General features: G+C 42.8%; 1 long non-coding RNA gene across 3 annotated transcripts; it reads left to right on the top strand.

The window, feature by feature from the left end:
• The first annotated feature begins 313 nt into the window (after nt 1–313).
• Nucleotides 314–16,172, top strand: LOC122549530. Of its 3 annotated transcripts, XR_006311556.1 has the most exons (5): nt 314–1,374; nt 8,023–8,184; nt 11,054–11,164; nt 13,630–13,788; nt 15,011–16,172. It is a non-coding gene; the product is annotated as an uncharacterized LOC122549530 (long non-coding RNA). The 3 variants fall into 3 exon arrangements; XR_006311554.1 differs by lacking the exons at nt 13,630–13,788; nt 15,011–16,172 and adding an exon at nt 13,219–13,280; XR_006311555.1 differs by lacking the exons at nt 314–1,374; nt 13,630–13,788; nt 15,011–16,172 and adding exons at nt 1,644–1,663; nt 13,219–13,280.
• The last annotated feature ends 8,287 nt before the right edge of the window (nt 16,173–24,459 follow it).

Genomic DNA, 24,459 nt, shown 5'->3' with positions numbered 1-24,459 from the left:
TGGCACTCCACTAGTCACAACCTGCTGAGTTACTCCTACTCTCTGGATGGATCTTATAGAGGCCTGAACGACAAGGATCATGGTGGGAAATCTGGGACAATCACAGGAGAAATCCAGTGAGGTTTTTCTCAAAGCCAGGAGCAACAAGTTGCATTTTCCAATTGATTTCCAGGGATTGGGATGAGATTCTCACTGGGCCACAGTGAGATGAAGGATTGTCACTCAAATCACCCTCATTAACACAGAACCTCAACTCTTGAATGCATAGATTCCCCTTACAGGGCAACCTCCATTATCCAAATGACATGGGTGGGGGGGGTATTTTGTTTGGATAATTGAATGTTCGGATAAATGATCACAATCGGGGAAATATCTTAAATCAAGTTAACACAAACAGGAGGTTGAATTAATTTAATATTTAAACACTTGCACCAGCCAGAGACAACTCAGCTGGTGGGAAGACCACCCTCGGGTGTACACCGACCTGCGGTCTCCAACCTCTTCAACCGGACTCCAAAGCCACCTTCCCCTCTCCTCTCCTTTGCTGCTTCTTCTTCGGTTCTCTCCCGTTAGCAACCACCAGCCCTGTGCATCCTCCACTGCCACCAAGTGGAAACTGCGGCCTCGCACAAACGGTCCCAGGGCCAAGGCACAAAGCAGGTGCAACGTCGTCTCCCTCCGGGTCCTCGCACAACAGTTCCACCACCTTCTGGAAACCCGTCGCAGGAGCTAGACAACCGGAACCTCTACTCTTAAATTTACCTCAATCATTTTATATTTTAAATCCAGAAGCAGAAAGAAAGAAAACAAATGACTGAGGCAGAGCGGGAGTGACAGGTGGGCAGTCTGTCTTGGAAAGAGAGTTTCTGCAGGAAGCTACAGAGTCCGGTTTCCAATCTCAAACTTCAGGACCTTGAGCTCTTGTTTGGATAATCTGAAATTCAGATAACTGATGTTCAGATAACTGAGTTTGTTCTGTACACTGTGCGCCGGAGAGAAACTTAGACGGCAGTCGTTCCTGACATGAAAGTCAGAGTGGTCACAAGTTTCTACGTTCTTATACTCCATTGGATCTGTGCCAACTCCAGCTCTTACCACTTGCTCCTCAGGATCACCATCTTGGAAAACACACAGAGCCATCCTGTCAGGGTACAGTACACAGGCAGTGACTGACTGCACCCATGCCAACAGATATTGGCATTCAAGACATACCAGCCTCTCTGAACTATTAGAAGTCACAAGACAGCAAGTTATAGTCAAACAGATTGATTTAAAATCACAAGCCTTTGGAGCTCTGCCCCTTAGTCAGGTGAAGTGGTGGGAAGCACAGGCACTGAATTGACAAGTAGAGAGATAATCGCAAGATAGTTCCAGGTAATTAAAACTGTCAACAGGTAAGTACAAATAGTGCCAGTAGAGTGTCAACAGGCTGAATAACAAGTCTTCACAGGTGATCAAAAGAGTCAGACTGTATGAGTAAAGTGTAAGCAGCTGAAACCAAGTGAAGGGATGGCCTATGAACTGATTAATTAAGGCAGAGAGATAATTACAAATAATCAGAAATAAGTAGATGCTAGAGATAAACCAAATGGCTTGAATAACATAAATAGGTAACAGATTCAGCTCCAGTGAGAGTCAGTGAGGGAAGATGCTGCAGATGACAGTGAGTTGAAGAGTGTGGTACTGGTAAAGCACAGCAGGTCAGGCAGCATCCGAGGTGCAGGAGAGTCGATGTTTCAAACATAAGCCCTTCATCAGGAATGGGGGCGAAGCTTAAAGATAATAAGTGAGTGGAGGGTGGAGCGGATATGTGGGAAGGAAGATGGGCAGGTAGGACAGGTCAAGAGGGCAGTGCTGAGTTGGAGGGTTGAGGTTGAGGTGGAGGGGAGCGGAGATAAGGAAACTGGTGAGGTCGATGTTGATGCCATGTGGTTGAAGGGTCTCAAGGTGGAAGATGAGGCTTTCTTCCTCCAGATGTCTGGTGGTTTGGATTTGGTTGTGGAGGAGATCCAGGATTCCCATGTCCTTGGGGGAGTGGGAGGGGGAGTTGAAGTGGTCAGCCACAGGGTGGTGAGGTTGTTTTGTGCATGTGTCACTGGGATAATAGTGAGAGTGGTAGTTAATGAGTCTTGATGGGAGGTGGGTACTGGTAGCAGCAATAGACTGAGTGAGGTATCAGGGAGAAGATAATGATATTGTGATGGAGTCACTGGGCATTTCTCCATATGGCTGAGACTACATTGACCCAGTTAGTAATTTGGACCAGATCTAGTGTTGTGTCCTCCATTGTCAGTTCTGGGGCATCCAACCTCTGTATCACCCAACCAGCAAGACCTCCAGGTTGTAGTCTACAATGCAGGGCACCAATTCCACCATCTCTGCCCAGTTCAAATAAAATGTCATGAATGAGGCAGGATAGCCAATACTCGTCTGGGTCATCACTGGCCTTTAAAGATGGCACCAGGAATGCTGGTCTCTTTCAGGGTGTCCTGGCAGTGAAGAGCTCTTCAGGCCACAGTGGTAGTATTGAGTTAGCATCAAAGGAAGAGGGTTAGTAGGTAGTTAATGAGGCAAACTATCATGTCTGAAAACTGACTAGGCCTCGCAGAGGGAAGTTCTCCATGAAACTTGACAAAAATCATACACTCAAAATATCATAAGTTCCACTTTATGTTTTCTTTTGTGTTCATCATAGTTAACCCATGCTCATACTTTACCCCCTACACCCCCCATATTTGCTAACCTCCTGTGTGGGACCTTATCAAGAGTTTTCTAAAAATCTACAGACGTGACAGGTCGCCCCTTATTTACTCTGCTAGTAACAGGGAACAAAAACTCCAACAGGTTTGTCAAATACAATTGTCACTTTCATTAATCTGTGTCAATTCTGCCCAATCAGATCATTATTTTCTAACTCATCAGATATTACATCATGTATAATCAACTCTGCCATTTTCTCTCGCTGTGCTAGCAGGTTGAAAGATCTCCGTTTTTCTCTCTCGCTCCTGCTTATCTTAAATGGTGTGGTTAAATTTGCGACCCTCCAAACTGCAGAGACCAGTACAGAATCTTATTTCAAGAAGTTGGCTTATGGCAGAAGGGAAATCTTTCTGCAACTGTACCAAGGCATTGGTGAGACAGCATGTAGAGCACTGAGAGCAACCTTAGTCCCTTATCTAAGAAAGTATTGTATTTAATTGATATATTTTTCAGTGAAAACTCATTAGGGTGATCCATGGTAATGGAAGGACTTTTTTTTTAAAAGAGTAAAGGCTAAAAATCTTGGGACACTACTCATTGGAATTGACAAGAATGAGAAGTTATCTTGATAAAACATTTTGGATTCTTAAGGGGCTTGACAGGGTAAAGGCTGAGAGGATGTTTCCCCTCATGGGAGAATCTAGGACTAAAGGGCATAGTCTCAGAATAAAGGAGCACCAATTTCAGACCAAAATACTTAGGAATTCCTTCTCTCGAGGCCTGTGGGTCTTTGGAACGCCTTGCCACGCAGAGCTGTGGGGGTAGATCTCTTTATTTCTGGGAGATATCTTGCAACTTCCTCCCGGAAGAGAGGTGTAAAGTAGTCATTTAACCTCTGTACCATTTTCCATTGTACATTCCATTGACAGAATCAATGGGTTGGAAAGCTTCCTGCAGTGTGCTGCAAGATTCTAAGCGATAGCAATGTGAATAAATTTTCACCTTCACAGCACCTGCAAGGAAATTGAACAGGCTCAGTAATGGGTGGCTTCTTGCAAATAGACTTACACAGCGAAGAGAAATATTCACCCCAGCAAGTTTGATCTGCTTGGTTTATTAACAAGGTTGCTGGTTGGAGTCTATTCAATTCAGAGAAAAGTTTGGAAAATAATCATAGAATCCCCACGTGCACATACCATTCAGCCATCAGGTCCGCACCGACATCACCCCACTCTGGCCTGGAAAAGAATCCCATCTTGTCCCACCCCACCTACCTTGCACATCCCTGAACACTATGGGCAATTTAGCATAGCCAATCAACCCTAACCTGCATGTTGTTGGACTGTGGGAAGTAACCAGAGCACCTGGAGGAAACTCACAAAGGCACAGGGAGAACATGCAAACTCCACACAGTCACCCCAGTCTGGAATTGAAGCCGGCACTATGAGCCACTCTGCCACCCATAATCTACCATTCCTGTTTCTATTAACTAAAATTCTGAGACCATCCAACAGTTCTGCTGATCTTGCGACCTTAAGTTTTTTTCCATTGGAAAACAATGTTTCTGTTAAGTGACATTCCTTGATGATTGAAGACGCTACACTTAATGCATCAAAAGTACAGGCAGTGTTTGACAAGTGAACAGGGTTGGAAATGCCAGAGAGAAAAGTTCTTTTCTTCTTGCATTTCTACTTGATGGAATGGTGAGATGAGTTTGTACTCTATCTGCCAGGTTTCCAGTGACCATGCACAATCAGTTCTAACTTCCCTCCAATTGAGATTGAGCTGTTGTTCAGAAGAGAATTCTATCCAATTATTCGTAATTGTGTGGGAGGAAACCGGAGCACCCGGAGGAAACCCACGCAGACACGGGGAGAACGTGCAAACTCCACACAGTCAGTCGCCTGAGTCGGGAATTGAACCCGGGTCTCTGGCGCTGTGAGGCAGCAGTGCTAACCACTGTGCCACCGTGCCGCCCACTATAGAGTTTGTACTCTATCTGCCAGGTTTCCAGTCACCATGCACAATCAGTTCTAACTTCCCTGCAATTGAGATTGAGCTGTTGTTCAGATGAGAATTCTATCCAATTATTCGTAATTGTTTACAAGGGATGAGGAGAGGCAAGAGAAGCTTGGGTTAATTTCTTTGGAGTGGAGATGCTGGAGGGATAGGGCTGACAGAGGCTCGATTGTGAGGGGCATGGACAGGATGAATAGAAAGCAGCTGTGCCCCTGGGTTGAAGAACAAGGGGGCACAGATTTAAGGTGAAAGGCAGGAGGTTTTCAGGGAAAACTGAAATCACGTGGTGTGTGGAGGGGGTCTGGAATGCAGTGACTGGGAAGGTACTGGAGGCAGGAAACCTCACAACCTTTAAAAATGAACATTTGAAGTGCTGTAACATGCAAGGTTAGTGGTGTATTCTCGGAAGGTGGCCCTATTGTAGATTTACTATAGTTTTGGTGGAACAGACTTGATGGGCATGTGTGCGTTTATGTTTATATAAGGTGTCCCTGTATGGTCCAATCTTAACCCAGCTGCACTGTTGTGAAAGGGCAGGGAATGAGTTAAAATTTGCCATGGATTTGGGGGAGGGGTAGAAGGCTTGTTTCCACAACATTTCACAACCACACCCCCCACCCCCAACCACCTCCATCTCCCCCTCCCAATTGACCAACCCCACATTATTTTACTGACCAAACCATTTGTTGGATTAGAATTTGTCCCATGTCATTGGGTTAATGTCACAGCACAAGCATACCATCATAGATTCATAGATGGTTATGGTGTAGGAACAAGGCCATTTGGCCCATTGTGTCTGTGCCAGCTGATTGCAAGAGCAACATATTCAGTGTCAACTCCTGGTCTGTTTCTCCAACCTTTGTCAATTTTTCCTCTTCAAATGACAATCCCATTCCCTGTTCTGAACTCCAATATTGAAATTGCCTCCCCTACATTCTCAGGCAGCACTAACCAACTCACCCCAGATAAATAGCTTCTCCAATTCTCATCAGTATTTTGTTAGCCAATGACCTTAACTCTGTGTCCTCTGGTTCTCAACTCTTGCATTAAAGATTTCTCCATAGTTACTCTGTCAATGTTCCTTGGAATTTTGAACACATTGTCCAAATCTCCGAACTGGACTGCAATTTTAACTCCCCATCTTGAAACCCAAAGGTAAAACCCAAGAGAATTGGTGTTCACAAACTTATTGATGTTCTACTGGAGGGCCACACAGCGAGATTACTGCTCTTTCACTTTCCACAGTATTGCCTTCCTGGGTATTCCTCTACTCATATTTTTTTCCCATTATTATTATCTAGACCTTTTGTTACCTCTAGACTAATAGGGTCATAGGGTTACACAGCATAGAAACAGACCCTTCAGTCCAACATATCTGTGCCAACTGGATATCAATCTGACCAAGTCCCATTTGCCAGCACCCGGCCCATATCCCTTTAAACCCTTCCCATTCATGTATCCATCCAGCTGCCTTTTAAATGTTGTTGATATACCAGCCTCTACCACTTCCTCTGGCAGCTCGTTCCATACATGCACCACCCTGTGCATGAAAACGTTGCTCCTTAGGTCCCTTTTAAATCTTGCCCCTCTCACCTTAGACCTATGTCCTCTAGTTCTGGACTCCCCCAAACCAGGGAAAAAAACCTTGTCTATTTACCCTATCCACGATTTTGTAAACCTCTATGAGGTCACCCCGCCCCCAGCCGCCGATGCTTCAGGGAAAATAGCCCCAGCTTATTCAGCCCTCCCTATAGCACAAATCCTTGGGTTCTAGTAACATCCTTGTGAATTTTTTCTGCACCCTCTTAAGATTAACAACATTCTTTCTATAGCAGGGAGACCAGAATTGGATGCAGTATTCCAAAAGTCACCACACCAATGCAACATGTTGTCCCAATTTCCATACTCAATATTCTGACTATTGAAGGCGAGTGTGTCAAATGCCTTCTTAACCACCCTGTCTACCTATGACTCCACTTTTAAGGATCTATGCACCTAAATCCCAGGTCTCTTTGTTCCACAGCACTCCCCAGAGCAGTACCATTAAGTGTTTAAGTCCTGCTCTGCTCTGCCTTACCAAAATGCAACACCTCACATTTATCGAAATTAAACTTCATGTGCCATTCCCCAGCTCATTGGCCCATCAGTCTATCTGATCAAGGTCCCGTTGTACTCTGAGATAATCTTCTTCATTGCCCACATCTTTTGGCATCATCTGTAAACTTGCCAATTATACCTCTTACATTCACATCCAAACCATTTATATAAATGATGAAAAGCAGTGGACCCAGCACCGATCCTTGTGGTACACCGCTGGTCACAGGCCTCCAGACCAAAAACAACCTTCTACCACCACCTTCTATCTCCTGCCTTCAAGCTAATTTTGTACTCAATTGACTAGCTCCCTCTGGATCTCATGTGATCTAACCTTACTAGCCAGTCTACCATGCAAAACCTTGTCAAACACTTTGCTGAAGTCCATTTAGACAACATTTACCACTCTGCCTTCATCAATCTTCTTCGTCACCTCTTCAAAAAAACTCAGTCAGGTTAGTGAGACACCATTTCCCACCTACAAAGCCACATTGACTATCTCCAATCATTGCTTGCCTTTCCAAATACATATAAATCCTGTCCCTCAGAATTCCTTCCAATAACTTACCAACTACTGACATAAGGTTCACCAGTTTACAGTTCCCTGGCTTTTCCTTACAGCTTCAGCATTGCAATGCACTCTTGGCTAACCTGTCAAATTCTACTCTCCATTAATGTTATCAAAAGCTCTCTGTCCATGTCTTTAATTACATGCGTATCTTGTAGATACACATTGCTGTCACAGTGGTAAAGAGAGTGAGTGGTCAAGATAAATGATGGGATGCAAATCAAGCTTTACCTTGGATGGTAAACAGAGTTAATGTTTTGAGTTGAGTGACCCTTCTTCAGACTCAAAATAATAAGTCTGCTTTTCCTCCACAGATGCTAAGAGATTAGATTAGATTCCCTACAGTACAGAAACAGGCCCTTTGGCCCAACAAGTCCATGCCGACTCATTCCCCTACGTTTACCCCTGACTAATGCACCTAATGTTATGGGCAATTTAGCATGTGCAATTCACCTAACCTGCACATCTTTGGATTGTGGGAGGAAACCAGAGCAAACCCACGCAGACACAAGGGGAATGTGCAAACTCCATACAGTCGCCCAAGGTTGGAATCGAACCCAGGTCCCTGGCACTGTGAGGCAGCAGTGCTAACCACTGCGCCACTGAGTTTCTCCAGCACTTTGTGTTTTTTTTTGTTTCAGATCTTCAGCATCCGCAGTTCTTGGACTTAATTGATTAATCTGGATTAATTAACCTGGTATCAGGCTTCTTGAGTGTTGTTGGAGTTGCACCCATCCAGGCAAGTGTAGAATATCCCATTACACTCCTGCCCTTTGCCTTCTAGATGATGGAGAGGTCAAAGGGTGAGTTACTCACAGTTTATGTGGACTATGATTGAATTTTGCTTGAATACATTCCTGCAAAGAACCTCACAACACTCTGTGTTGAAGATGCTGTATAAATATGAATCTTGCTACTTTGTCTTCCACAGAAACACACAAGGTAGGAGCAAGAATAGGCCATTTGGCCCTTTGTCCCATTGATCGTCCTCCATCATTCAATGGGATTGTGGCTGATCAACCTACTTGATAGCATTTTCCACTTTTTTCCCATATCCTTTGAACACCTAAACCCAAAGAACTAAATCTACATTTTTCTTGTAGGTCTTCAATGTTTTGACCCAAAAGTTTCCACAAGCTCACCCTTTCTGGGTGAAGAGAATTCTCATCTCAATCCTAAAAGGCCTATCCCTTATCCTTAGACTTTGACCCCCGGACATTGAGAGCATCCTTCCTGTGTCTACACGGTCTAGTTCTGTTAGAGTTTTATACGTTTCTACCAGATCCCCTCATTCTTCTAATCTCCAGTGAATGCAGTGCTAATTGACCAAGTCTCTCTTTATAAATCAGTCTTGCCATCCCAGGGGTCAGTACTGCTCAAACTTTGGTGCATTCCCTCCATCACCAAAACATCCTTCCTCGGATGAGGAGACCAAAACTGCACACAATACTCCAGATGTGACCTCACCAAAACCATGCATAATTGCAACAAGACATCCCTGCTCCTGTACTTGAATCCTCTCACTATGAAAGTCAATGTGCTATTTGCCGCCTTCACCACCTCTTGCCTGCTGCATGCTTACCTTCACCGACTGGTGTACTAAGACGCCCAGATCTTATTGCACTTCCCCCTTTCCCAATCTATCTCCGTTTAGAGAATAACCTGCCTTTGTGTATTTTGCCACCAGAGAGGACAACCTCACTTTACCCACATTATACTTTATCCGCCACGTATTTTGCTCATTTACCTCAAGCTTTCTCTATTTCCTTTTTAACTGTACAAATGGACGAAAAGGACCTCAGGAAAAGGAAAATGAACAGCCTCAGGAACTTTAGCGAGCAGGATGCACCAGGTGAATGTTGGAGGTTGGAAACATTGAAACATAGGAAATAGGAGCAGGAGTAGGCCATTTGGCCCTTCAAACATGCTCCATCATTCATTATGATTATGTCTGACCATGCAACTCAGTCCTCTGTTCCTCTTTTCTCCCAATACACTGTGATCTCTTCAGCCCTGAGAGCTATATCAAACTCCCTCTTGAAATCATTCAACGTTTTGGCCTCAAACATTTTCTGTGGCTGAGAATGCTATAGGCTCGCCACTCTCTCCTTAGCTCAGTCATAAATGGTTTCCTTCAGTTTCTTTAGACTGTGACCCCTGATTCTGGACTCCCTGCTCAATGAGTAGACCTTTCCTGCGATTACCTCCTGTCTAGTCCTATTCGAATTTTATAGGTTTCCATGTCATCCCACCTTCCTCATTCTCCTAAGCTCTAGTGAATATAATCCTTACCGATCCTGTCCCTCTTCATACATCCCTTCTACCTTCCAAGGAGTCTTTCTTGCATTCCCTCCATAGCCAGAACACCCTTCCTCTGGTCCGCCTGGGAGTGGCCACTGACCCAGTGTAAACCAGCAGGTCGTGACTGAGGTCACTAGGTAGGCTGTCTGAATGAATGAATCGTTGCTGCCAGGGGAATTTTTGTCCTCTCTGCCAGTGAACCCTCTGTCACCCTATAGCCTTCAATCTCTTTTCCCCTACCTGTTTCTAAACAGCTATTGGGCACCTCAACGTCTCACAGTCTGCAGTATGCATCTCCATGTTAAGGAGGTCAACACTGCCACCTCTTTGCCAGCGCTAATCAATGCTTCATCTGCTCCATTGGCTTCAGACGTCAGCAGCCAATTGGCAAAGGTGCCTGGCTATTTCCTCCAACTGGGGCTTCATCAACTCCACAGACATTTCCAACAGGGCCCTAGTTGATCAGCTCATTCGATTAGCAGGTAGCCAGACTCATCAAGAGAAAAGAACATCAAACCAATAATGTGTCATGAATGGTTGCTCACAAAAGATGGATGAGTTAGGTACTAGCAGCACAAGCAGTTGTAAATCAGGTCTATGGGGGAAGAGCAGGTTGAGAGAAAGAGAGAGAGAGGGACTAAGTGATAACCTCAAACAAAGAGCCAGCAGAGCACAATGGACCGAATTGCCTTCTTCTCTGCTCCATCTTTATGATGTTAACAAGAACAACCTTGATGTCAAAGTAGACTTATAACCAAATAGTCTTTCTTTTCCACATAATATAAATGTACTTTAGTGCATAATCGTTGTTAGAATGGAATAATTAACTCAATCCATTACTCTCCTGGGGACAGTGTAACTAAGAAGACGACTCCTTTTGCATGAGCTTTAATGATCTGTTATAAATTATCCTGTCGTTGGAATATAGGAATTTGCATTTGTCTACATTTGAACACCCTCATTTGTATGTAAAGTACAACCATATCCAATCGAATTAAAATGACAATTTCACAGTAAACCTACACTGAGATACAAACACAAAGCAAGATGACAATGGCTACTCCTGAATCTTAAATAAGGCCTTCCTACCGTGATTTATTGAATTAGAAATCTGCTGCATTTGCACCACCCCTTTTGGCTCATTTGCATTTGTTTCCATCCCATAAATTCCCAGTGGCCCTGGCTTTTTAATTATTTCCAAAGGTTTGTATATTTTCTATTCATTCAGACGTCACCCTTCAATCAGCTCCTTATGAACACTGTGTAATGAAAAACATTCAAATATTTAATACACTCAAATGAAAAATATTTGTTTGCTATGTTGGAAGAGGCACTACATAATATTTTATCAATCATTTGTCTTTGGTACAGAAAATTCAAATTAACCGTGTTTCACTTGGATTGTTGGGTTACGGAATTGCACTGGCTGGAAGTAGGACTTGCATTTATACAGCGCCTTTCATAACATCAGGACATCCTCAGGTACTTTACAGTCGGGGCAGCACTTTTGAAACTTAGCTCTGGTAGCCCAAGAATGGATCACATGCTAATAAATGTTGTGTAAACCATCCACCCTCCAAGGTCTCTGCAGTCCACTAATTCTAACCCTTTCTGCTAATTCTCCAGTTTTTCCCTTCTAGCATTGTTTTTGTTCATGTATTCAGCTACCCCGCCTTAAAGGAATACCTTCCCTAAATCTCTCCATCCCTCTTCCTTTGACATTCCTAAGAACCCACCTCTTTGACTAAAGCTTTCGTGGCTTTTCCTAATGTCTCAATGTCCAATTCTGTTTGATAATTGTTCTTGCAAAACATTTGGGGCCGTATATACTGTTCATGGCCTCTTGGAATGCAAGTAACTATCGTTGTGGCATTAAGGAGGAAAATAAGACACTTTAAACAGTTTTTCTCATTCAGTTACTATTTGTTTCAGGTTGATCCATGTCAGAAGGAAGATAACTTTGTCAAAAGTCTTTAGCTTGGTTTCATCCCAAGGGAAATTCTGAACCTTGAAATATAATTTTTGCTGCAACACTGCAGCTTTGTTAAGATGAAATAAACTGCCCATCACTGCAGATGTGTGTACCTAGTCAATTGTCAATAGAGCAAAAACAAGTAAGGTTTAAATGTCTGTTTGCATATCTCAAAGACAACTTAGTTAAACTTAGCAAATTTATATGACAGAATTAATTATGTTTGAACTGGGTTTCTTTGTATTTCTCAGAAGGAGGTCAGAATTAGCACAGTAAGCAATTTTAATGAAGCGAATGCAGTATGTGCTGTGATTGATAGTTATAAAACAGTTGCTTATATCAATGTCACTTTGACATTGATAACTGAACAGATTGACATCCATCCAAAGTGTTTTATGCAAAATACAATCCATGATGTCAAGATTTAGTGCAGGTAGCAAGAGACAGTGGTATAGTAGTGATATCTCTGGGCTATTAATTTGGTGGCCCAGGCTAATGCTTTGGGCAGGGGAAGTGGTGAACATGGGGTTCAAGTCCCACCATTGCAATTGGAGGAATTGAACTTCCACTCATAACAATCCATCCATTGAAAGCTAGTATCTGAATTTTGAGGTTGAAGTGACAACAGAACTGTTACAGTGCAGCGGGGTCCATTCAGCCCATCATGTCTATGGTGCTCTCTGAGCATTTTGACTTTGTGTCAAGCTCCTGCTTTTCCAAGTAACTCTGCAACATTACTTCACTTTAAACAATCATCTAATGCATTCATGAATGCCTCCAATAAACCTACCTTCACCACACTTCCATCGGTTGTTATAAAAGCTTATCTGGTTCATTAACAACTTTTTAAGTAAGGAAATCTGCTATTCATAATTGGTCTGGACTACATTTGACTCCAAATCCATGGTCATGTAATTGATTCTTAACTGTCCATTGAAATGGCCCAGCAAGCCACACAGTTAAAGGGCAATTAAAGACAGACAAAAAGTGACGTCCATATCCCACAAAAGAATAAGAAAGGAATGCGAGACTGGAATATGGAAGCCCTTCAGCAGATGCCTTGCTTAAAAGCGATAGAGGAAATTGTTTGAAATTATCATCATCCTGATAAAATTAAAATTGGAATTCTGACAAGAGTTTTCACAAATTTGAGATTTGCCAATGTGATCCCTCATGCTCTGAATCTCAGGTTGTCCATTCTGCCAGTTAGAAAGAAGGAACTTTGCAATGCAGGGAAACAAAGAAAAAGAAATTACCAGTTGCATTTAATCATTGGGAGCAAACTTGAATCAATTCTGCATTAAAACATTCAAGTCTTCTTACATCAGGACTGAAGTCAGGACTGAGCAAGATTTTTCAGTTTTCTCTGCTTTAGATTTTACCTCACTAATTTATCCCACTGACAAAAAATGTTACAGTAGATCATTGCTGGTCTGAGGTCACCCAAAGCTCCATATTCATCCATAATTAAATCAGATGGTTTTAGACAGAGAGAAACCATTTATTCCATTGCTTTGCTGGCTGCCTGTCTTTCCCCATAATGAGGCAATCTTTCTATTTTCAGGTGATAATCCAACTCCCTTTTCCAAAGTCACACTGGAACCTGCCTCCACCATATTCTTAGGCAAGTGCAATCTCGATCAAAGCTGATTATTGTCTAAAACTATTTTTCCCACCCACTGCCAGTCAGTGATCTTTCTGTATGTAACTGAACATCCAGCAGATGACAACATTGAGGGAGGACAGAAGGTGAAGGCAAATGGACCGTCTCTGGGGAAAAAAAGAGAGGGGCATACAATTAATGTCTGTAGACAGGTTTCATTTTATGTAAATTCTTCCTTGTTTCACCTTCATTTCCCTTCATGAATGTAATTACCTAATGTCAGTGGAATAAAGAATTTTTGCTTCATGATCTTTGGGCCACCTATCTATTCAAATCTCATGTAATTGTTATTTGTGACACTTCCATCAATAGGAACAGCCTCTCTATATCTACTCTGTTCAGGCCCCTCTTGATTTTGAACACTTCTTTCAAATCTCCACTCAGCACTCTGGAAAACAGTCTCACTCTTACCTTCTGCAATCTATCTGCATCGCTGAAGTCCATCACCCTCAAGCACTGAGGAGACAGGTGGTGAGTACATCGCTGCTAGAATCCCTATCCTCTAACCTTCCTTCCACCATTAGATCTGACAGAGGGATGTTTACTGATGATTGCACAGCATACAACAAAATTTGTGGCTCCTCAGATACTGAAGCAGCCAGCATCCAAAAGGTGAAAGACCTTGACCATATTGAGGTTTGGGCTGATAAGGGGCAAGTACCATTTGCACCACACAAGTGCCAGACAATGGCTGTCTCCAATAAGAGCGAATCTAGCCATTACCAATTCCAATGTCTCTCAATATTCCTGGAGATTAAAATTAACCAAAAGCTAAACTGGGCAAACCATATAAACACAATAGTTGTAAGACCGGCTCAGAGAATCGACCTTCCCAAAGCCTGTTCACCATCTACAAGCCAGGAGTGTGATAAAACACTGTACACTTGCCTGGATGAGTACAGCTCCAACAACACTCAGGAAGCTCAACACCACCTGAGACAAAGTAATCCATCTTATCTGCCCCATTTCCATAACTTCAGCACTCACCTCTTCCACCACTGTTACACACTGAGGCAGCAGTGTGTACCTTCTACAAAATGCACTGCAGTGATTCACCAAGGTTCCTCCAACAGCACCTTCACAACTCATAACATCAACCAAGTAGGACAAGGTCTGCAGATGGATGGAACCACCACCACTGCAGGTACCCCACCAAGCCATACATCATTGTGACTTGGGACTCTATCACTGGGTCAAAACCCTGGAACTGCCTTCTTAACACTACATTGGGTGTCCCAACACCTGAAGGACTCATGTTTGAGAAAGGCAGCTCACCACTATCTTTTCCAGGGCAATAAATGCTGGTCTCTCCAACAATGCCCACTCCTTATGAGTACATTTAAAACACCAAGACAACACAAAGCACTTCATACCCAATTGTGCTGTTGCATTGTCAGCACAGTTATGAGTTTGTTTAAGAGGTATACTATTTCTAACAAGGGTTAAAATTAACCACTAATAAAGTGGTTAATTTTCAGAATTCTCTAACCCAGATGAGAAGGCTTAGTCATTGAGTATATTTAAGAAATAGATTGATTAAATTTTAGATATAAATGACATCATGGGATATGCTGATAGTGTGGAAAGTGACAGCAAGATAAAAAATCAGCCATGACCTACTCAAATGGTGGAAGAGGCTTGTGAGATGGTAGGTTTGCTCATGCTGCTACTTTCTCATTCTTGTTTCCCACAGGTGCCAGGGTCACAAGAGCTGCAGCAATTTGTAAGAATCTGCTTAAGATTATTACGGAGATTCAACAGAAATAGGCTGACCATTATTGGAACGTGTTACAATTCTCAAAGGTGTTGAGTCACGAGAGAGATCTGTCAATGCTACTATTGTGCATTGGTTCAGACAATGGCACATACCATGGGTGGCTTCACCACTGCCTGTGAGACAATTAACCAATAAAAAGGCAAGCAGCCTCTGGTTAGACAATTATGTAAAATACTAATTATGATGAAACTCAATTGTGTGTGATATTTTGGTGTAAAGTTTTGTTCGATGTGAGCTGAGAATGATTACACTTCACAACAGGCAGTAATTGACCAAGTGTGATATCAAGGGCCCAAACAAAATTAGAATCAATGGAAATCAGGGGACAAACATTCCCTTGTTTGGAGTCACAAAGGTTGTGGTTGTTGGACGTTAATCATCTCAGCTCCAGGACATCTCTGCTGGATGTTCCTCAGGGTAAAGCCCAAGGCCTAACCATCTTCATTAATGACCTTCACTCCATCATAACATCAGATGTGGGGATGTTCATTCACAATTACAAAATGATCATCAAAATTCCCGTCTCCTTAGATACTGAAGCAGTCCATGACTAAATGCAGAAAACTAAACAACATCCAGGCTCCAGCTGACAAGTGGCAAGTATTTTCCTTTTATTGATTAAAGCTGTCGCCTTTGTGGTGACTGTGTCAGCTGTACTTCTCCACCTCTCATATGTTACAAATTTAACAGAAAATCCAGCTCCAGCTTCTCATGACAACCATATCAGAGCAATAAATGCAACTTTGTCATCCAAGCATAAATAACACAAAACTAAAGTTGCTTAGTTTTATGCACTGTCCGTACATTTCCTAATTCCTTTTCCTCCCATGCATACAGAATTGCTCAGGCTGCTGGTTACAACAATATATTAAACTTGGTCAGAAAGATGATAGTTGGTTGCTATTGCAAAAGGATAAATCATCGAATCAAGAAGAAAGATTTTAAAATTCCTTTACAACTATGAAAGAGAAAAGATCTTTAATCAATACAGATATAATGTCACTACAAATAGCAATCACGCAGTTCCTTTCAGAAATAATGGAGAGAGTTCATGCTAAATTTTTCATCCACTTATTCATTTCAGTCCTGATGTCTGGGTTGATGCAAGAAGAGAAAAACCTGCACTTATATAGCACCCACCAGCCTCCTCATTCATGTTCGGGCAAGTATTCAGTCTTACCTTTAGCTCTGACAGGAAGTCAGCCAACCAGCCCCTCGAATCTGCTCTGTTTTTTAATTAGATCATTACCAATCTTTATCTTAACCCCATAGTTCATTGTGCATCACTGGCCAGGAGCTGCATCAATAACACTGTTTTGACCATCTTGCCTGGTTACATGAGGTTATTAGCAGTGATTGTTGATAGAAGGTAGTAAGTGGTGCTTGGGTTTGCTAAAATATCATTGCAGCCCCTCTTCAGAAATTTGAACATTTCCAATTATAATACAGAACAACATTCCAACATTTTATAATGGAACACAGCAGTTCTGACGTGACCTTTCAAATAAGCCATTTGGTCTCTAAGAGAATGAAATTTTCACAAGCCATATTAAGTGTTAATGAGCAGGGAAAATCTATTTTTTTTTGCACAAGTGCAGAAGACTATCCAATAATTACCTAATGGCAGTGAAATGAACTCTGCTAGAAATCCTTATTATTGTCAAGTGATGAGAGAAATAGGTTACAAAATATAATTCTGGAGTCTCATTGCATCTTTTGACTATTCAAGATGCGGGCCTTTCTAAGTTGTAATATTGCACAAATAATCGTTAGCATCTTAAGATGTTTAAATGTAACAAGCTGTAAAATGTGTTGCTGGAAAAGTGCAGCAGGTCCGGCAGCATCCAAGGAGCAGGAGAATCGACGTTTTGGGCATGAGTCCTTCTTCAGGAATTAAAGGGAAGAAGGGCTTATGCCCGAAACATCGATTCTCCTGGTCCTTGCTTGCTGCCTGACCTGCTGCGCTTTTCCAGCATCACATTTTTCAGCTCTGATCTCCAGCATCTGCAGTCCTCACCTTCTCCATGTAATAAGCTGTGTCTGTCGCTACCACAGCTAATGGCTTTCTGGCTGTGATCATAAGGTAGCAAGTATATCTTCATTCAATAGCTCAGTCCGCAAATGAACTGATAGGCTTGCTATCATTTTTGGATTGGGAAAGTGAATAGAGGAGATGAGAGCAAAAGAGAAGCAGACAGCCTGGGCAGTGGTGGAGACAGATGGGGCAGTGACAATCACTTGCAATGCAAATCCAGCTGTATTATTGGGAAGAGGGCCCTGCTCTGGTGGTCTACAGTGATCTGCTCATGAGAAACTGATGTTCACACATATCAAGTGAACTTATGCTCTCTAAGATCAGATATCCTGTGTTTGTGATTTAGCCTCCATCCAGCACCAGTTGTAAGACTGACCTTCCCCCTCCTATGGCTGAGGGGAGGACAGTTGATTTTGTTCCTGGTTTTGGGTCATAGAGGTTTAAAGCACAAAAGAAGGCCCTTCGACCCCTCAAGCCTACACCTGTTAAGAACACATAGCTATTCGAAAAGGTGAATTCTCTTCTTGTCTCACATCAAAGATGGAAGGTGGATCTGCACAGACAATGAAGGCTGGCAACAGGGAAGAACAGTTGAAGGTGAGTGCAGTGTTAGACATGAGGAAGTGCCTTCCTAGGAGTTGGATGTCAAATATTGCATGCAGCCTCTGAGAGAAAGGTTCTTTGAACAGCAGCCTCTTATCTAGCCCATGGTTGGAGCTCTTCAGTCTAACTGGTCTGAGCTTTCCCAGCTTTGAAAGAGCTCTGTTTCCAACTGTGTGTTACTCTTAATGATAATTGGTGAGATGTTGACAGTTTGAGGGTCAATTTCCATACTTGGGAAGACCAGGAATCAGGGTTAATGAGCCTTATAATTGGCTTCTTCACATCATCAATATGTTACATTCCTGACAGATCCAGGAGGTTTCCCTTTCTTTTTCAATGCTGCTTTCCCTCTCAACTTCTGCTCCTTAGGAGATATTCCAGACAACTCTGGAATTATTAGCGACAATGGGGGCTAAGACACTAGACACAAGACAGACATGAGGCTGTCAGAGACAGGGGAAGTAGTGATGTCTCAGCAGCTGGGAATCCCGAGGCCCAGGATAGTGCTCTGAATCACATGGGTTTGAATCTCCCCACGATAACATGGGAAACTTGCATTCAGCATATAGATCAGAAATTCATCTCACGAAGGCTGGATGTGGCTCAGATACATTTAAGGGGCACTATGTAATCATGGGAGGGAGAAATGAACATCAGCATGGAAGAATGGGAAGAGATTTAGTGAAGTACAAACAAGAGTCATATGATCCTTCAAAATCCCAGCGTTTCTGAAAAAGATACTTGTTGCTAAAGCTTTCCATTTTGCACTCATCAGGACAATTGACAAGAATACTAAGACATGTTTATACCATTCCCATCAGGGTAGCACAGTGGCTCAGTCATTAGCCCAGCTGCTTCACAGCCCTAGAGACCCTGGTTTGATTCCACCCTTGGCGACTGTGTGTGTGGAGTTTTCATGTTCTCTCTGTATTTGTGTGGGTTTCCTTTGGGTACTCCTGTTTCCTCCCGTAGTCCAAAGATGCACAGGTTTGGTGGATTGGCCATGCTAATTTGTCCCATAGTGTCCAAGGATGTGTAGGATTAGTCATGGGAAATGCAGGATTATGGGGACAGGGCAGATCTGGATGGCATGCTCTTCAGAGGGTCAGTGCAGACTCAATGGGCTGAATGGCCTCCTTCTGCGCTGCAAAGATTCTATGTTATCAGAGAAGATAACTGATTGGTTTCAAGTGGACACTGCTTATTAGGGATGATGCCATGAAGAATGTATCAGTTGGATGATGGCATCCAGATTTCACTAGTCAACCAATCAGCATTCTCTTTCAAATTCCCCTTCATCTTGTCAATTGTCCTGAAAATTGCAGGATGAAAATATTTAACAAAATGTGTCTCTTTTTCTGTAATGTGAGGTATAAACACAGATTGAACCAAACAGCCTATTCATATAGAGTTCTAAGTAATACCAGGCACAATGAATGAATCATTTCTGCAGTCGAGGAGCTGGATATTGATCTGTAATATCTGGTGCAAGTGTTCACAGAAAAAGGTGAGTATTGATTAGCTAGAAGCTCCTTCTGTTCATTTCTGAGGTACTCCTGCCTGCAGGAGCTTAAGACACTATTTTGGTCCCATTAATGACACCTTTAATCCTGACATTTGAAAGCTTCTCTGCTGGATATAAGGAGACTGATGTTGTTGGCTTTCCGCTGGCAAACAAGTAATCAATCACTAGTCTTCTTCAGTGATGTACTGCAGACTGACTGATATCGCTGAGCTTCCAACATGCCCCATACAAAGAGACTGAGGAGCAAAGTGTTTTGGTTAGATGTTGCCTGGCAGTCTCATGTCTGCCTCCCAAAACGTTTGAAGAAAGACTTGCATTGACACAGCAACATTCACAAGTGCTTTGCAGCTTATTATGTATTGCTAAAGACCTCTTAATCTGATAAATTGGCAACGATGTGGTATCTCTGCCAATCATCAATGACTTCCCTCTATCATAAGGTCAGATGTGGGGTTGTTTGCTGATATATTCAGCACCATTCGCGACTCCTCACGTACTGATGCAGTCCACGTTCAAATGTAAAAGGTCCCGGATAATATCCAGGCTTGAGCTGACAGCTGGCAAGAAAAGTTTATACAGCACAAACGCCAGGGGAATACCATTTCCAACCAGACAGAGTGTAACCATTGCCCCCTCCTTGAGACACTGTAGACCATCAGGAGCAGCTGAGTTCTACTTTAATGCAATCTGCAAACTCATGACCCAGCCCTCCACCTTTACCATCAAGGCAGTGGAACAACCCTTGTTCAATGGAGAGTGCAGGAAGAGATGCCAGGAGCAATACCAGGCATAACTAAAAAAAAAGATATTGACCTGGTGAAGTTGCCAAACAGGACTACATGCGTGCCAGACAGAATTAGATTAGATTCCCTACAGTGTGGAAACAGGCCCTTCGGCCCATCCAGTCTACACTGACCCTCTAAAGAGTAACCCACCCAGACCCATTTCTCTCTGACTAATGCACCTAACACAATGGGCAATTTAGCATGGCCAATTCACATAACCTGCATATCTTTGGTCTGTGGGAGGAAACCAGAGCAAACTCACGCAGACAATGTGCAAACTCCACACAGACAGTCACCTGAGGCTAGAATCGAACCTGGGACCCTGGTGCTGTGAGGCAGCAGTGCTAACCACTGAGCCACTATGCATGAGAATGCAAGTGATAGACAAAGCAATCCCACAGCTAGCAGATTAGATCTAAACTCTGCAGTCCTGCCACATTTAATGATGAAAAGTGTTGACAATATTGTTGGTTCTGCTTAAGGTGTGTTTCTTCAGTGCGAATTGGTTTTAACCCGATTGAATAATTCAGACTATTATTTGTAGAACATGAACTTTCCTTTCCTGTATTGGCTCAAATGTGACTCCAGTTCCATTGGTTTAAATGGTGCTGCTATTACATGATTTTCTTATAACATGGGATCGCAAGGGAATGGAACTATCGCGTTATATCAGAACAGATTGTAAACTTCTCAGTGAAGGAAGAAGGTTCACAAATATCTCCAACCTCAATGATGGGGGACCCCAGCAAAAGGTAAGGTTGAGGAATTGGCAATAATCTTCAGTCAGATGTGCCCAGTGGATGGTCCATATTGGCTTCATCCAGTGGTCCCCAGTATTACAGATACCAGTCATTAGCTAATTCAATTCACTCCATGTGATATCAAGAAATGGTTGGAGGCATTGGGATACTGCAAAGGCTGTGGGCGCTGACAACATTTTAGCAATATTACTTGAAGACTTGTGCTCCATAACTTGCCACTCCCTGAGCCAAGCTCTTCCAGTACAGTTACAACACTGGCATTTACCGACAATGTAGAAAATTGCCCAGGCATGTTTGGTACGTAAAAAGCAGGACAAATCCAAACCAGCCCCATCAATCTACTCTCAATCATGTGCTGTCAAGCAGCACCTGCTCAGCAATAACCTGCTCAGTGACAGCCAGTTTGGATTCCGCCAGGGCCACTCAGCTCCTGACCTCATTACAGCCTTGATTCCAGAGGTGAGGTGAGAGTTACAGCCCTTGACATCAAGCAACCCAAGCAAAACTGGGATTAATGGGTACAGCGGACAGATTGTCTGCTGGCTGGAATCATGCCTGGCATATAGGAAAAAGGTTGTGGTTGTTGGAGGTCAATCACCTCAGCTACAGGACATCTCTGCAGGAGTTCCTCAGGGTAGTGTCCTTGGCCCAACCATCTTCAGCTGCTTCATCAATGACCTTCCCTCCATGATAAGGTCAGAATAACTGTCTCAGAGAAGTGAAAAGGAAATAATAATAATAATAATAATAATAAAAGTGAACAGGGCAATAATCGTAGTGGATTTCATTTCCCCAACATTAACTGGAAGAGACAAACTGTGAATTCTTAAAATGAGTTGAGAGATTTTTCAGCCAGCACATAGAAAGGCATACAGCTGAGAAGGCAGTGCTGGACCCATGTACAGTGAAAGACTCCAGGCAAGTGGTAGATGTTTTGGTGGGGGAGAATTTTGGTGATAGTGACCCTAATTCGGTAAAATTGAAGACAACTGGGGATAGCGGCAAAGATGGTCCAGAAATAAAGGTTCGGAATTGAGGAAAGGTTGATTTTAATATGATCAGATAGGATCTGGCCAAAGTGGATTTGGAGAAACTATTTGGAAGAAGACCCTTATCAGAACAGTGGGAGACATTGAATAACAGTAAGAGGGCGGGGCTAGCCTATCCCCAAAAAGGTGGGGCAAAGAAGTCTGAAACTCCTAGACATTAAGGGCATCCCGGTTTGGATAAGAGAAATAAAAAAAGGAAGGTTATGGTCGATAGCAAAGGCACAAAACAGCACGTGCCCCAGTGGAATATAGAAAGTGCAAGAGATTACTTAAAACATAACTTCAGAGCACGCAGAGGGAACATAAAAGTACATTGTGGACAGCGTTAAAGAAAATCAAAAACCATGATGTAACTATATTAGGAGTTAGAGTATAACCAGGCAAAATGTAGGGCCCATTAGGGATGAAAATGTGTGTGGACCCAGAAGACATAGCTGAGCTTTTAAATGAATATTTACACCTGTATTCACTGTCGAGAAGGAAGATGTAAGTATAGAAATCAGGGAGGGGTCTGTGGTGGGATTGAATGGATGAGCATTGAGAGAGATAAGGTATTAACAGTTTGAGTAGGTCTGAAAGTGAATAAATCTCCAGGTTCAAATGAGATGTATCCCAGGAGATTGCTAGGGCTCTGACATTAATTTTCAAAATTTATCTGGACACACGGGAGGTGTAACAGGATTGGAAGAAAGCTGATGCAGTACTATTATTCAAGAAGGTTGGAGAAGTGAACCAGGAAACTACAGGCCAGTGAGTTTAGGTTAAGAAGAATGAGTAAACCTTTTAAGACTGAGATGAGGAGAGGTTTCTTCACCCAGAGAGTGGGGAGTCTGTGAAATTCTCTGCTGCTGGAAACGGTTGAGGCCAAAACATTTTGTGTTTTCAAATTGTGGCTCAAGGGATCAAGGGATATGGGGGAGGGTAAGATTAGGGTATTGAGATGGAAGAACAACCATGAGATCAAGGGGCTGAATGGTCTATTCCTGCTTCTTTCTTCTATGTCGAGAGAGTGGTGCTGGAAAAGCACAGCAGGTCAGGCATCATCCAAAGTGCAAGAGAATCGACTTTTCAGGCAAAATGTCAATTTTCCTGCTCCTCGGATGCTGCCTGACCTGCTGTGCTTTTCCAGCACCACACTCTTGACTCTGATCTCCAGTATCTGCAGTCCTCACTTTCTCCATCTATCTTCTATGTGTCAATGTTTCTATATTTCTTAGAAGAGCGATGGCTGAGAGAGAGTTTGATTGAAGTGTGCAAAGTTCTAAGGGGCATAGACCAGGATAAATAGGGAGAAATATATCACCCGGGTAGAGTGGTGAATAATGAGGGACACAGTTTTAAGGTAAGGAGCAAAAGGTTAGGAGGGGATTTGAACAAATAGTTTTTTTTTATCCAAAGGTTTCTGGAACTCACTAATTAAAAGGGTGGTATAGGTAGTAACTGTAACAGCATTTAAGATGTATTTAGATGAACACTTGAGATGTCATAGCATAAATTCTATGGGCCAAGCGCTAGAAAATCAGATCAAAATAGATGGATGTTTGAAAACTAGCACAGAGTCAATGGGCCAAAAGGTTTCTTCCTGTGCTGTTAAAACTCTATGACTCTGTTGACAGTGTGCAAGTGGAAATCACATCCCTTTACACTCAGGAAACAAATAAAATATGGTGCAGTCAACACACAATAATCTAACCACATGCAATGAGTCTGAATCTAATGCATTGACATTATCTATCTTAAATATTCATACTGTCCTTGGGATGGATGCCAGAGCCTTTGTACTTTATGGATATAGCAGAAGCTTCTGTCATTAACCTACCACCATGCACAGGTCAATACGTTATGATGATCCACATGGTGATGAATATAACAATCCCAAGACCAAAAATTCCAGACCACAAACATTCTATCCAGGACCTGACTAACCTCCCCCTGATGGATTGATTCTACTGGCAACTTTAAAGATGATTCAGTATTACATTGAAAGATGTTTTTGTGATGCACTGTAGTGATTGGAACCAGGAACAGGTGGATCTCCACCCTATAAGATCCTGGATTGGAGTTAACCTGACGCAATGAGGGAGCCCTAGCTGACACATAAACAGGAGATTCAGAGAGTATCCCCAGTCTAGGGACTAGCTCTCACCTGGCTGGTCAGAGCCCATGTACTGTACACATGTAAATAAAGGGTGACTTGGTGACGGTATATCAGCCTCTGTGCAAGAAGGGGAGTTCAAGAAGGGGAGTAGGGATAACCCTAGTAACTATAGGCCGGTGAGTTTCACTTCTGTTGTGGGCAAAGTCTTAGAGAGAATTGTAAGGGATAGATGAACATCTGGATAGGAATAATGTGATCAAGGATAGTCAGCATAGTTTTGTGAAGGGCAGGTCGTGCCTCACAAACCTTATTCAATTCCTTGAGAAGGTGACTAAGGAGGTGGACAAGGAGAAAGCGGTAGATGTGGTGTATTTGGATTTTAGTAAGGCGTTTGATAAGATTCCCCATGGTAGACTACTGCAAAAAACACGGAGGTATGGCATTGAGGGTGAGTTGGAGGTTTGGATTAGGAATTGGCAGGCTGGAAGAAGACAGAAGGTAGTAGTTGA

This window comes from Chiloscyllium plagiosum, chromosome 4 (genome assembly GCF_004010195.1).
Source record: "Chiloscyllium plagiosum isolate BGI_BamShark_2017 chromosome 4, ASM401019v2, whole genome shotgun sequence".
Classification (NCBI taxonomy): domain Eukaryota; kingdom Metazoa; phylum Chordata; class Chondrichthyes; order Orectolobiformes; family Hemiscylliidae; genus Chiloscyllium; species Chiloscyllium plagiosum.
The sequence above is the reverse complement of the archived record's forward strand: the minus strand, read 5'-3'. Positions and strand labels throughout refer to the sequence as shown.